Source organism: Neodiprion pinetum, chromosome 4 (assembly GCF_021155775.2).
Source record: "Neodiprion pinetum isolate iyNeoPine1 chromosome 4, iyNeoPine1.2, whole genome shotgun sequence".
NCBI classification, from domain to species: Eukaryota; Metazoa; Arthropoda; class Insecta; order Hymenoptera; family Diprionidae; genus Neodiprion; species Neodiprion pinetum.
This window is the reverse complement of record NC_060235.2, coordinates 19573586-19587151: the sequence shown is the minus strand read 5'-3', so window position 1 is coordinate 19587151 and position 13566 is coordinate 19573586. Positions and strand designations below refer to the sequence as shown.

Below are 13566 nucleotides of genomic sequence, written 5' to 3'. Positions count from 1 at the left end.
TATCACATGAAGGTTGTTACTAGCACATCCATCGGCCAAAGTAAAAAGTTACCCTTTTTATCCAATTTCGAGAAAATCTAATTCCTTGTGAATGACTTTTTTTAAGCGTTGAGCCTCAATTTTACGATCATAAAATAATATATAATATATGTCGCATGTCTAGTGGAGTAACGTCGGAGCCATCAGAAGTGTGATTTTATTGGCAAAAAGGCGTATAATTTTTTTGAAATTTCATCAGGACCAAAAGGTCGTATCTATCGGCACATACGACCTTTTGCTTTTAGTTGATGAATTTATACTTGAGCTCAAGAAAAGTGTAAGAAATTCTTTATGGTAGATACGACCTTATGGAATTAATCGACGTAGGTTTTTATGGTTGAATCAGTAGCAGAAGGTTGTTATCTACCAGTACGTAAAACTGTTTGCTCTTAATTATATACCGTTATTCAATTTCAACGTTTCTGACCATATTTTCATATTTTAAGTCTATCTACGACAAAAAAAAAATTAAGCCCTTTTGCCTTTTTTAACAGCAAAAAGTCATAAAATGGCGCTTAAAACTTTTTGCCATTAGACATGCGATTATATATATATATATATATATATAATATATTGGATAAAAATAAAAAACGGAATGACCCACATGTACCTGAATTTCACTTCTGCGCGCGGCTTACATTTGTAATGCATTAAATACAGTTGTATAAAAAATATATGTATGATGCATTCCACCCCAAACTGACATACGTCGGACCGTCGCCATCGGCAATTTTATTTATTTTTAAATATGGTGTAACATACAGAAACATTCTCTTTTACTGAGTTTTAGATTTTTGGACCACGGGTTTGATTTTTACTGCTCCCAAAATCACGAGACCACAATTTTTCGAACGGATAGCTCTAATCGATTGGCTTCAAAGTTTTTTAATGAATTCTTTGCTGGAGAACGAAAATTCTGATAGCAAAATGGAAGTGGACAAGCTTTTGGTTTAGAAGCACAGGCGGGAAAAATAATTGAAAATTGAGAAAAACCGGATAAAATATAAATTAATATTTTTCAAATTTATATACAATCTGATTTTTCTCACATTTTAATTAGTTGTTTCGTCTGTAGCTTCTAAACGAAAAGCCCGCCCACTTCCATCTTGGTCTCAAAATTTTAGTTTTTTAACAAACATTTCATCAGGAAAACTTACTAATAGCCAATCGATCAGAAATATTCATTCAAAAATTGTTTTTTTTTTTGAGTTTTTGGGAGCAGTAAAAATCAAACACATGGTTCAAAATATCAAACAACTCAGTAAATTATGCGAGCGTCTATTTTGTTGACTTTGAACGACACTAGAATGGGAACAATTGAAAGCGATCGATTCAACCATCACAGAGGCGAATTAAAAATTTGTGAGCACGGAGGGCGGGGGAAAAAAAAGAAAAAAAAAAGTAGGAGGATAAAAACACCATTTGATAGAGACTTATTCGTGATTGAAAATCGGGTACGTTTCAATTTCACGCCACCCTTTCGGCTGGAGTTACGAAATTATATGAAAGTGCGGTATTGCAAATCTGTTTGATGTACCCACGCTGGCGAAGATATAATACCTTCTCTATGCATTTAGTTTTTTATTCAGGCCATGATTCAATAACTAGTTGAAAACCAAAGACCCGTCGGTATTATGGTCTAGACAGTTTCAATTGAAATTCGAACCATTCATTGTTTGTTTCAATCGTTCAAGTTCGCACAACTACTGCAGGTATACCGGGTTGTTTCATTCATACGCCCCCATAGGACTGTCTAATTATAGGCAATTCAGGGTTTTCAGGGCTTGGAAGATCTAAATTCGTACCTTTTTTTTTCTAAGAAAATTAATACACTTGGAGCAATTTCAGTTTGAGGGCCTTATTATTTATAGTTTCAAGAATATTTCAGAATTTTTTCACTTAAATTAATAACAAGATGGCGGCATGGAGCGTATAAGTAGCGAACGACCACGTTTTCAATCCGATGACGCAGATTCTTCGGTCATTTTTCATCCGATCGAAATGAAATCTTTATAAAATCTTGAAAACTTGTTTACCGATTCGATTTTTTGGCTAGATTTTTGTATTTCGATCACAAAACTTTTTTATAAATTTTCTATTAGCAATATCATGATCGAAGGATGAAATTTGTTGTTCATACTCGTGTATATTCGGATACAATAATTTTTTTTCACACTTGGCTACGACCTTGAACCCGAAAAGGTGTTTTTGACAAAAAAAAAAAAGAAATATTTTTCCAAACTGTTACAAGTTGGACAGTGATGTCAGGAGATGCGCCACCCCAAAACCCACAAGTTCGACGACAAAATTCTAAAATTTTCTTGAAACTATAAATAACAAAGCCATCAAGCTCCAATTTTTACAAGTGTGTTCTTTTTCTTTTTTTATTAAAACATCCTAAGAATAGGGATGATTTTAGACCGTCCAAGTCGCCGACGTTACCCGGGCGAAACTCGGAGCTTTGCTCAAAGTGTGAGTGTACCGTGTATTGCCTATAATTAGGCATCCTTGTGGAGCGCCTCAAGTACATAACTCGGTATAATCGGTCCATAATTCGATGGATTGCATTTTAAAGGTATTTCTTTCCGGGTCTTGATATTTGGAGAATCTGTATCCGCTCTCCTGACCAAACCAAATTTAATTCTCGCCTCGTGTGAACAGCAATAATAATAGAAAAAAAAAAATACGAATTTTTGATTCGGAGTACAAGAAACCGTCCTCGAAGCGTTATTGCAGATTGCACAAAAATGTCGAAGGATCAAAGAGGTTCGATGGGTTTTAGTATATTCCTCGTACGTGGTAGAGTACTGTTTAATGATGGTTAAACTCTTACGTGTATTTTTCCGAACATTTAATAAATCCCGATTCCCGTGCCCCTGATTATTATAATTCAAGGTGAATTCACGCAATGCGCCCTCGACTCCCTACTCGATAACGCATGTATCGGGAATATATTAAAACTAGAGTTTGGATGATTGCCTGGTAACAGAACGATGGAAAATAGCTCAGTCACGTTGAGTAGAGAATGCCGCGTGAGTGATGGATAGCCGGATTGAAATTGAAGAAGACATAGAGTCAACTGTCCCCGATCATTCGCGTTCCCGCAGGGAACAGCCACACTGTCAGTCACCTTCACCGATCACTCGTCGCCACCATCCGCGTTACGTCGACTTCACTCTCCTCCGAGGCGAGCGAGAGGGACTTTGCGAGTAGGTACTCGGACTGTGTAGAAGACTGAGATAAAAAAAAGGTAAAAAACGGGACCGTGATGGCCGGAGGATGAACGACCAAGGAAGACGCACGGAGAAGCGCACCGTTGGGCCAAACGCGACTGTTGTAGAATCAGAGAAATATTATATAGGTACAAAAGCATTGTACTCAGGAAGATATTTGAGGAGAAGCTGGAAGGTCTTAAGGGGTTGTATACGGTTGGAATTTTCAAAAAATCGTTTTTTTTTTTTTTTTTTTTCATTTTCTTAATGTACGTATATTTAAGAATACGCACAGAAAATTTCATATCGTTCCGGTGAATATTTTCAAAGTTACACGCAAATTTGAAAAGCCATTTCAGAGTGCTTGAAAGTACAAGGCCGGAGCGGAAGCGCTTACCTGAAACGCTGTCTCTTTTATGCACCTGCCTATTGTAAATGTATCCTTCTAATATATTTAGATGCGTAAAGCAGCAGTGTGTTACTGTTTTTTTTATACCTGAGAGGTAAATTTTTATTTTTCTCTCCCCAAACTTTAAACGCGTTTTTCTCAAAATGGTGTTTACAAAGTCGGTGACCAACATTACTCGAAAACGGCTAAACCGATTAGTCTGAAATTTCAACACGAGCTTGTTAAATACACGAAGATTTTTTCTCACCGATAAATATTTTTTTTTTTTATAAACAATTTAAGGCCAAAATTTTGGTCAAAAATCGATTTTTTTTTTTTTTTTGAAAAACCCCCATTTTGTCAAAAAAATTTGTTTTGCTTATTCCTTCGATTAATTACTAGATTTAACATTACTTTAACGAAATCTGTTTGGTTTTTTAATTTCTGAGGATCCAGTTCAAAGATATAGTGGTCACCGCAAAACGTCTTTTTTGAGAGGAGCTCCCGGAGATCAGCTGTAGCTTCTTTCCAAAGAAATATTTTTACTGATACTGAGCCTTAAAATACAGTTAAAAGATACCATAATATGTGTACAAATTTTTAGATCAATAAATTTAAAAGTTTTCTCAGAAACAATTCTGGAAAATTCGCCTTTTTTCGGCCTTCTAACTGTATATAACCCCTTAAGGTTGGGGAAAGACAAGTTCATCATTGATGGTCTCTGGGGTGAATTAGGCAGAGTTTATCAAGGGGTTATTTACTCGTTAAAATCGCAAACCATTTTCGATTGAAATCGCTCCAAAATCGCATAGATCCGCTTAGATTTGTCTGAAATCACTGAGAAATTGCTTGAAATCAGTTGGGAACCACCTGAAACTGTTAAGAATAATTCAAAAATCTTTCGGAGCTAATTGAAATTAGTTTAAAACCTTTTCTAAAGGTTTTCAAACAATTTAGAAGACTTTTAAATCGTTCGAAACATGTTGAAATTAGTTTTAACCGGTATGAAATCATTTGAAATAATTTAAATTCACTTTAAAAACGTTTGTCACTAGTCGAAAATAGTTTGAAATCGTTTGTGACTGTTTTAAAACTGCTTGAAATTATTTGAAGTCACTATGAAATCGTTTTAAACTAGTTCAAGTTAGTCCGAGACCGTTTGTAAGCATATTAAAACCACTTGAAATTACATTCAACTACTTTTAAATCGTATAACAATCGTTAAGAATAGTTTGGAATCGTTGGTTATCATTTTAAAACCGCTTAAGATTACATTAAACTGTTATAAAATCATTTGAAACTCGTTGAAATTGGTTCGAAACCGTTTGTAATAATATTCAAACCGTTTAAAATCACTGTAACCCTGTTCGTAATGATTTTTCACTTGGTCCGTAAGTGACTTAGTCTCTAGAATTCAAAATCAGGATTATGTATTGAATTCCTGATCCAGAGAAGTGAAACTCCGGTCATCAATGTTCCGTCCAAAGTTGAGGTAAAACTACTACTATGGACAGAATTTCGCACCATCTCATACGATGCAGATCAATCATTCCTCTTGTCCCCTTAAACGTCATACTGACATTTCGAATAAAAACCAATCACTACGTATAAATAACGAATCCAAAGGTTACTCGGTGGAAAGGAACGTGCGTACAAGGTCAATACGGGAAACGATAGTATTTGACGGTGCGTATCAAGAGGGCTAATTGATGTCAGGCAATCCGCCCATTTCCATTTAGTTTACAGATGTATCTTACGACCTCGAGGGAAATCAACCGAGCATATAACGTCAAGTTGCGTAGACCGATGCTGGGCAACGGAGTTTGTTCGAAGAGTGAGATGACTCGAGGATGCTTGGAACGGTCAGCGGAGGATGTAATTCCTCTCGGCAAGGTGCGTGGTCAAGTGCATAACGCCCACGTCAACCGCGGAGAACGAAGTGGCGTCGAGGCGAGATATGATAATGTCGGTATGAAATCTGTGCCGCGACAGATGTATGAGAGGCGAAGAACCACGGGCAGTCCAAAGAAGTGCACAACGTATCGTATACTGCAATCGAGTTTCACCGGAACGGAGAATCGCGAACGGCTTTCGCTGTTCGTTTGCCGCTCGCATCATCATAACTCACTTCGGATACCTCTGTCAACGGTGGAATTTAACTAGCTTCCTAGATTCTCACAATCGGTGTGTATCGATGAGCAGTCGTGTGCGGACGTACTCGTCATGTGCGATGCAATGCCCTGTTAATATTCGGCCGACATGTTTAATATTCCCCGGGTATAACGAGCGATGCGCGAGTTTCGCAAACAGCTGCAATTTCGCCCGATGATTTTTTATTTTTTGTTGTTTTTTTTTTTTGTATTCCGTTTGCTTTCTTTCTCTCATTTCCTTACTGTCCAAATGACTTTGGTACAGAGAATTCTGTTTGTTTAGAAAGTAGCAATTTAATGGGGTAATGTGATCCGGAGGGCGACGTGTATACATCGTTTGCAGAACATACCGAAACCAGAAGTTCGCGACATAGAATAGTAAGCATAATTGTCAAATTTTATAATTTTTTTTTTCGCGAAAATTAGTTCCAAAGTTTCATTTGCAAAATTCTATGCAGCGGTTTCAATTGAATGAAAAATATTTCCGACGAATGTTTATGTATTTCAGTACTCGATATTTTCAACAAGAGTCAAGATCTTGCTAACATTTATCTTACGATCTTTTATCAAGAGGAATAATAAAACGTATTATAATGATGATAATAACAGTAATTCCAAGCAATTAAAATAGTTCGGAAAATAGCTGATATTTTACATATTTATTAAAAACGTTCGCCGGCTCGAAGAAAGTATCTATCTCGATTATATTATTACAAGTGAAATCTGAACTAACATATTGCAACTAATTCGTGTAAAAGACGAGCGTTACAGAATATTATAAGTGGAACAATTATAAATCTCTTATACCAATTATAAGATAAATCGAAAGATAATAACGAGGCTCTCTCGCCAGCTCTCGCAGAACAAAGGGCACTGGAGTGCAGAAGAAAATTAGTTCCATAATTTCCAGAAGAAGATGAGTTAATTAATTCCTTGCCTTTACCCGTGAAACATACGCTTGATAATATTGTATTATGGAACTGGGAAATTCACTCGCCTGATGGAAATTTTTTTTTACCTCGCTTTCTCTCTTTTCTTTTGTCCTTGTTTAACCCTATTTTCTACCTCCCTAGTTTCGTACAGAAGATATCCTTCCTTGACGATTTTGCGAATCAGGGTTTTGGAATACAAAATTGATAATAATACAAAAAGTAAATAAATAAAACCGACATGTTTGATTATTTTGTAACTATCGATAATAATATCTTTTGTAAATTTCACTTTCTGATTAAAAAATTGGAATAACAATTTTGCGTATCTACGATACTTTTTAATTCATATAAAATTGTACCTCAATATGAAATGTTTTTGCAATAAATTATTCGCTTTAATACATCGTTTGATTTCAAATCAGTCGAATAATTTTTTGATACTCAAAAATCCTCGCCATTTTCACGAGAACCACTAGCAATTCAGATAAACTTGTCACACGAAGTTGTGCACTGATGAAAGGACATCTTCGTGACTGGCATAATTTTTATTTTTTATTTTTTATTACAATTGAACTACCGAAAACTGAATCGATTCATTGTTGTTTCAATTGAATAAAAAACAACAACAGTGCAGTTGCAACTGCAAACTATTTGCAAAATAATAACGCGACAAAAATAAAAATTAAATGAAAAAAAAAAACCATTATCTTTCACCACAACGCGTTACTTATCCAAGCGATGAAAGTTTCTTTCATCGAAATGGAAAAACCGCATGACTTTTCCGTAGCCTAAAAACAAAAGACCGTTTTGTCATTTGGTCTGCGGTCGCAGTAGAGAACTTAGATCAAAGACACCGGGAGAAGATTTGACCCAGTTTGAAAATAAAGAAAGGAGAAACAGAGATAATTGAGATTAATCCTCGACAATGTGCATATATATATATATATATATATATATATATATATATATGGATTTACTTACACAGAAAGGAGTGAGTAATTCGGGAGTTTGGGAACTGGGGCAATTTTCATGCTTAATACATTTTAAATCCTGGTCGAGTGAGCAAGCTGATTCTAATTCTCTTCGTGATTTAACGTTACGCGGAAATCGGACGAGAAACTGTCGCTGCCTAAATCGATTTCTCGAACTTGATATTATCCGAAGAAAAATATTTAAAAAAAAAAAATAATAAAATAAAAAACTATCACCGCTTCATTCAGAAGTCGGCGAAGCAAAAGCCGGCAGCACCGCTGATTAAACTTTTGCAACTGTACGCAGTAGGTTTAACGACTTACTTTTTGTTCTTTCATTTTCACCTGCGGGTGGAAAAGTGGAATTTCCTGAAAACTGGTAAACAACATTCTCCTTACTCCGTAGCTCGCAGAATTACTATCACAAGCTTCTTAATAATTAATTCTCTTCTCGAACTTTTTTTCATTATGCTATTTAGTTAATTAATTTTGCACCGGGAAACATTTTCGCTTCAATGCCAACGTAGTCTACGTTCTCTGAATTCTTTGAAGTTGAAAATTTTCCAACGTTTCCGCCAACTGCTTTCAAGTGAATTGATAATTCTCGGAATTTTTGTCACAACAATAAACTGAAAAATTCCATATTACGCGTCTCTCGATTGTTTTATTACAATAAAATATTCTCTACGTTTCACTCTCGCGATAATCTGAAAATTCCCTAAGATATATATTATGTTTTTACCATTCCAATTTTTCGGGAGGAGAAATGAAAACAGTCAAAGATTTCCAAAAATTTACACTATCGACGAGAAATATACTTCAGTTTTCAAATAAACAAAAAAATTTTTAAAAAATTCCAATTTTCTTACGATTTTATCAATTACATTGTGCATATGCCAAACCGTTCCAACTTCTCCGATAATTTACTGAAAATATTGAAATATCTCTCCGCTTTCTTCGGGGCAGATTTTGAAAAGAATCACCGAATTTTTCAACTGACTAAAAAACGTTCCCGAGTCTTTTTAAGCTGACGATACCTTGTAAACAACAAACTCAATATCTCCTATAAATTTGTATCTGTAACATATAATATCAGTAAACAATCTGTGAATATAAATAATATAAAATCTTTTTCTGTCACACAAAGATCAGAATATATTGAAGTAAAGTTCCGTAAGAAAGAAGGAATTGCAACAAAGAAAGATGAAAAGAAAAAAATACCATAATCCCGTAAGCCGATTAAAAATTCAGCGACAATGACGATATTCTGCCTGAAACAAATTGTCTCGATTTATCTAACCCAATTAGAAAATGTTACTGTAAATGAAATTGCTCGTTTATTTTTTGCATTGCATCGATTCTCTTTTGCTCGTTCTTTTCTCATTATTAAACTTAACCCTGAATTAGGCCGTTAGTTTCTCATGATTTGCATATCGGCAAATTTCCCGCACCGAGGCTGATTTATAATCGTTCAAAAGGCAATTGAATATAGTAAATAAAATACAGCTCTGCACGGTAAGTAGGAATAAGGAACGAAACGCGATCAACTCCGGCGGTCGTTCGCAGCCAACGAACCAGCGAGTAAAAATTCTCTTAACAGGTAACTGCCAAACAACGAAACGCTACTGTAAACGTACAAAGCGAACTGTACCAACATCGCTGTTGCCACTATGAGAAACGGTACAAGATAGGTGTCACGGTTTAAACAACCTGACAAAATCGCGACGACGATCATCATGGCCGAAGGAATGAATTCGTCATAGGAGTGTTACAGTACACGAGTATTATAGCTATTCCGCTCTCTTTCTCTTTATCTCTGTATAATTGTCCCGCGGATTCGCCTTCGCGCAAATTAAGAAAAGAAAAGAAAAATATTTTTCTCACCTAGTCGGACAGGGAAGAAGAATGTATGAAAATATCTACGAACGTCTTTGGCATGTAAAAAAAAAAAAAAAAGGAAAGACTTTACTTGTATGAAAAGTCTAACGTTTATGTTACATAATGTATTTTATTTTATTTATATTCTAATCGAATGAAAACAGTGTTGAAAAAAATGTAAAAAACAAAAAAAAAAAAAAAACTGTGGTTCAATTAAATTTGAAAACAAAAAACATGTTGTTTATTGAGCTAAGAAAGGCTCGATTATAAATATTCTTGGGGCAAGTCAATTGTAATTTTTGTACGGATAATTTTTTCAATTCCACGATCGTATCGTTAATTTTTTTCGTTGATAAATGAATGTTTTAAAAACCGTTTAACACGAATGTTTCCTTAACAACAATATCCTTCGAGATAATCAGAAAAACACGTGCATTGAAATAATGCAAAAAGTCCAGAAATTTTTGAAACGTACAAAGTGAAGTAAAGAGAGGAGAAATTTGATTTCGTCTTGTTTTCGTCGTACATGAATTTACAAAGTTTGTTCGGTCGTTTAAAAAATGATGAAAAATAGGCGATTGCCTTGAAATTTAGAGGATATCGTACTGAGAAAAAATGCAATGTTCATTTGGTCGAAGTAAACGATTATAACTTTCATATTCAAAGATTGAAAATGAGTCGTCGAGATGTAACAAATTGTCATCAATTCAAAACGTATGTCGTGTATTACATAATATAGGTATGTACAGAATGGTACGTTGACTTGCTAATACTTTACTTGGAAGAAGCACGTTTTTTTTCAATAAACATTCAACTTGAACATAATTTTCAATTTTCAATATTCACAATTAAAAATAATAAGCTTCTAGAAAATTTCTGTCGAATTAATATTGTTTCAGACAAGATGTCACGAAACAATTCAATTCAATAATTTTAGAATCATCAACACAAAGATTTTTCGGTGTAGTTAATATCAATTTTCTCCAAAAAATTGTCTGAAAATTTGGAAAAAATTGTATATTTTTTTTTTAACTTCCCGTGCAGGATATCGATCGAAATTCATTGTGTATCACACAGTGTGCAAAATATCATCTACAGTATTGTTATTTCTTTACACATAAGACGGCTGGAATTAATTTTTTACTAATTTCAATATATTTTTGCATAAGATCATGATACCATTGTTTTCTGTTCAAGATATTAATATACGTCACATATATTATAAGTCAATAAAAATCACACAAGATTATTTCAATATTTTAAAATGTCTTCATCAAAGTTTGGTACGAAATGCGGAAAACTCCTCTTGTTTAATTCGTGTGGTAATTTAGCAAGAATAAACTACCGCTGCTACGGCTAGTGTGCATTTATAGCCGGATGATTTTCAGCTTCGCGTATGTTGAATTGCATCGATTCTAGGTCTAGGATGCAAAGCCGGGAGGAGCAGCGCTGCGAGGTGGTAAACGTGAGCGGGATCCGCGGTTTCTGGTTGGTCGGTAAGTGGGCCCAGCGGGGACTCATAGGCAGGGTACGTCCTACGAGAGGCCGCAGTCGGAGTCGAAAACCCGGACCCGTCATCTCGCTCGTTCGTATCGAGTATAAATTTTCTCACGATCATCGTAATACGAGACGAATGACACTTGCATGAAAGTCGATAAATCGTCCATGTTAATAATAATTGACCATCGATTATATCGCGTAGATTTCTTTCCGAAACCGAAACCGTTGATCGCGGAACGACGATTTGAACCGGGAATTTGAAAAGCGGAGAGCGAAAGATAAAAAAAAAATAAAGTAAAACTGGATAATAAAAAAATAATTCATTGCACAGTGTGAGGTGTTGGATCAACGTATAATTTACTCGCAGTTGTCCGTTTTTTTTTTTTTTTTCGTTTCTTTTTTACAGCTAATTGACGTAACACAGGTGAGCTTTTCATATCTTAAAATAAAAATGGGAAATAAATGGGGGAAAAAAAAAAACCATCAACACCAGTTGACAAGGATTAGAGTTTTTTTTTTCTGTCGTTGCAACGTATTATTATTGTTGTTGTAATTATTATTCGCTTGCGATGAGAATGTTTTTCTTCAAAGTTTCGTTCATGAATATTTTGCATGCGAATCTATATTATTATTATAGAGTATCGCGAATAGGAAATCAAAGAGAGACGGGGAGAGAAAGAGCAGAAAAGGAAAGAAACAAAAACGAAAAATTGATAATCCGCAGTTTGATTGACAATTTCAGTTAGATTACATTTTCCTACGGTTTGTTTTTCTCCCGCGAACCTTTGAAGTGAAAAGCTCATTTCGCTTGGATATGGAGTCGATACCAATACTGCATTTCTTTTTTTTTTTTTTTTTTTTTTATTTCACTTGATTCGTGCTTAATTATTTCTGTACCTTTCTAAATAAAAGTTGAATCCTTCGATGCTTTTTATGTTCCAATAATTTGCATATCACGTGATAATAACTGCGTATCAAATAGCAGTGAACGAAACAAGTTTGATGTATCAAACGTTGGACAAAACAAATTGTTTCTATTTTCATACTATTTCTTATCACATATTTCATCGTTTGAAAAAATAAAATCAAACTTTGTACCATGCAATTAGATTTCTTAGTATTTGTTTTGCCGTAAAATTGAATTTCGTCTCTTAAACTCGTTTATAAACATATGTATGGGGCATTCCACGCCAACTCAGTAAACGGTTGGCCACGATATTCTTTAATTTCACCAAGAATTTTTCCCATGCTAGTAAAACCCCTGAAAAAGCTTTTATAAGAATTTTCAATTTTTTTAAATCACTTATCTTTAACGTATGATTTCTTAAACTCACCTCGAACGTACCAAAATTGATTTTTATGAAACCAGAAAAAAAAAAAAAAAACACTCGGTCTCCGGAATGAAACATTTTTACGCAAGATTCGGAGTGAGACCTCATTTTTTTATACTTTTCTTAAATGGTTTTTTCCATTTTCATACCTGTTCAAAATCTATCGTAATACATACCGCATCTCCGATTTGATTACCAATTTTTTCAAATTGATTTTTTAGTGTTAAAACAGACTCACGATTTAATAACAATTTTATTACATATTTTGAACAGGTATGAAAATACAAAAAAAAAAAGAACGATTGAAAAAATAGAAAAAATTATTTAAAATAAATAGAAAAAAACACGGTCCCACTCTGAATTTTGCGTGAAAATGTTTCGTTTCGGAAACTGGATTTTTTTTTTCTTTATGCTTCATAAAAATTAGTTCGAGTGTTTTTGAGATGGGTTTAAAAAATATTAGAGTAAAGACCAGACATTGAAAAAATCCTTGGTGAAACTTAAAAATGTCATGGTCAACCGTTTGCTGAGTTGTCGTGGAATGCCCCATATATTATATTACCCATTACAACTATTTTTTTTCAAGCTGTCATTATATTCTCAAGTATTTCAAGTTCCTTCATATATTTAATAATTCTTCGAATTGTTCTCTACTCGATACATTTATAGATAAAAATTTGACGGACTGAATAATTTGGGATTAAAAAAAGAATCAATAAAAAAGAAAAAAAAAAAAAAAACACAGAAAAAGAGAAAACGCACGATGGAAATAAGTTTTTAGTTCATTTTGCGGGCATCGATTCCGTTCCTCCGATGCTCTGCGACTGTGGGTAGAAGTGTGGGCGATTTACAGTTTCATGAAAATCTGAACTCTAGGCGGAACTTAATCGATTCTGCCTGAATTTATAGAATCTCCGCAGGCGCGGCCAGTCCTTTTACCTACTTACGTCGTAATCGCTACTTATACGTAAAACGAGGTCAATTTATGCGGATGAAAACCGTTCAAGAATTTGGCAAATTAAACAACGTACAATACAAAAACGAATAATAACAAAGATAATTAAGCTCTGCAGTAAAGTTTCGTTTGTTACAGATTTGTTGTCACAAAAAAAAAAAAAAAAAGAAAAGAAAAATTGTAATTAAAGAAATGACTTATCAAAGTCAA

General features: G+C 34.4%; 2 protein-coding genes across 2 annotated transcripts in view; one reads left to right on the top strand and one right to left on the bottom strand.

Moving 5' to 3' along the window:
- LOC124216988 (elongation factor-like GTPase 1) overlaps window positions 1-13566 on the bottom strand; it is a 104896-nt gene that overhangs the window by 44200 nt on the left and 47130 nt on the right. The gene's annotated exons all lie outside the window — the stretch shown is intronic.
- dsx-c73A (doublesex cognate 73A) overlaps window positions 11133-13566 on the top strand; it is a 41316-nt gene continuing 38882 nt past the window's right edge. The window contains exon 1 of the mRNA XM_046622193.2: window positions 11133-11494. The gene's annotated coding sequence lies outside the window, so the exon portion shown is untranslated. The remainder of the gene's footprint in view (window positions 11495-13566) is intronic.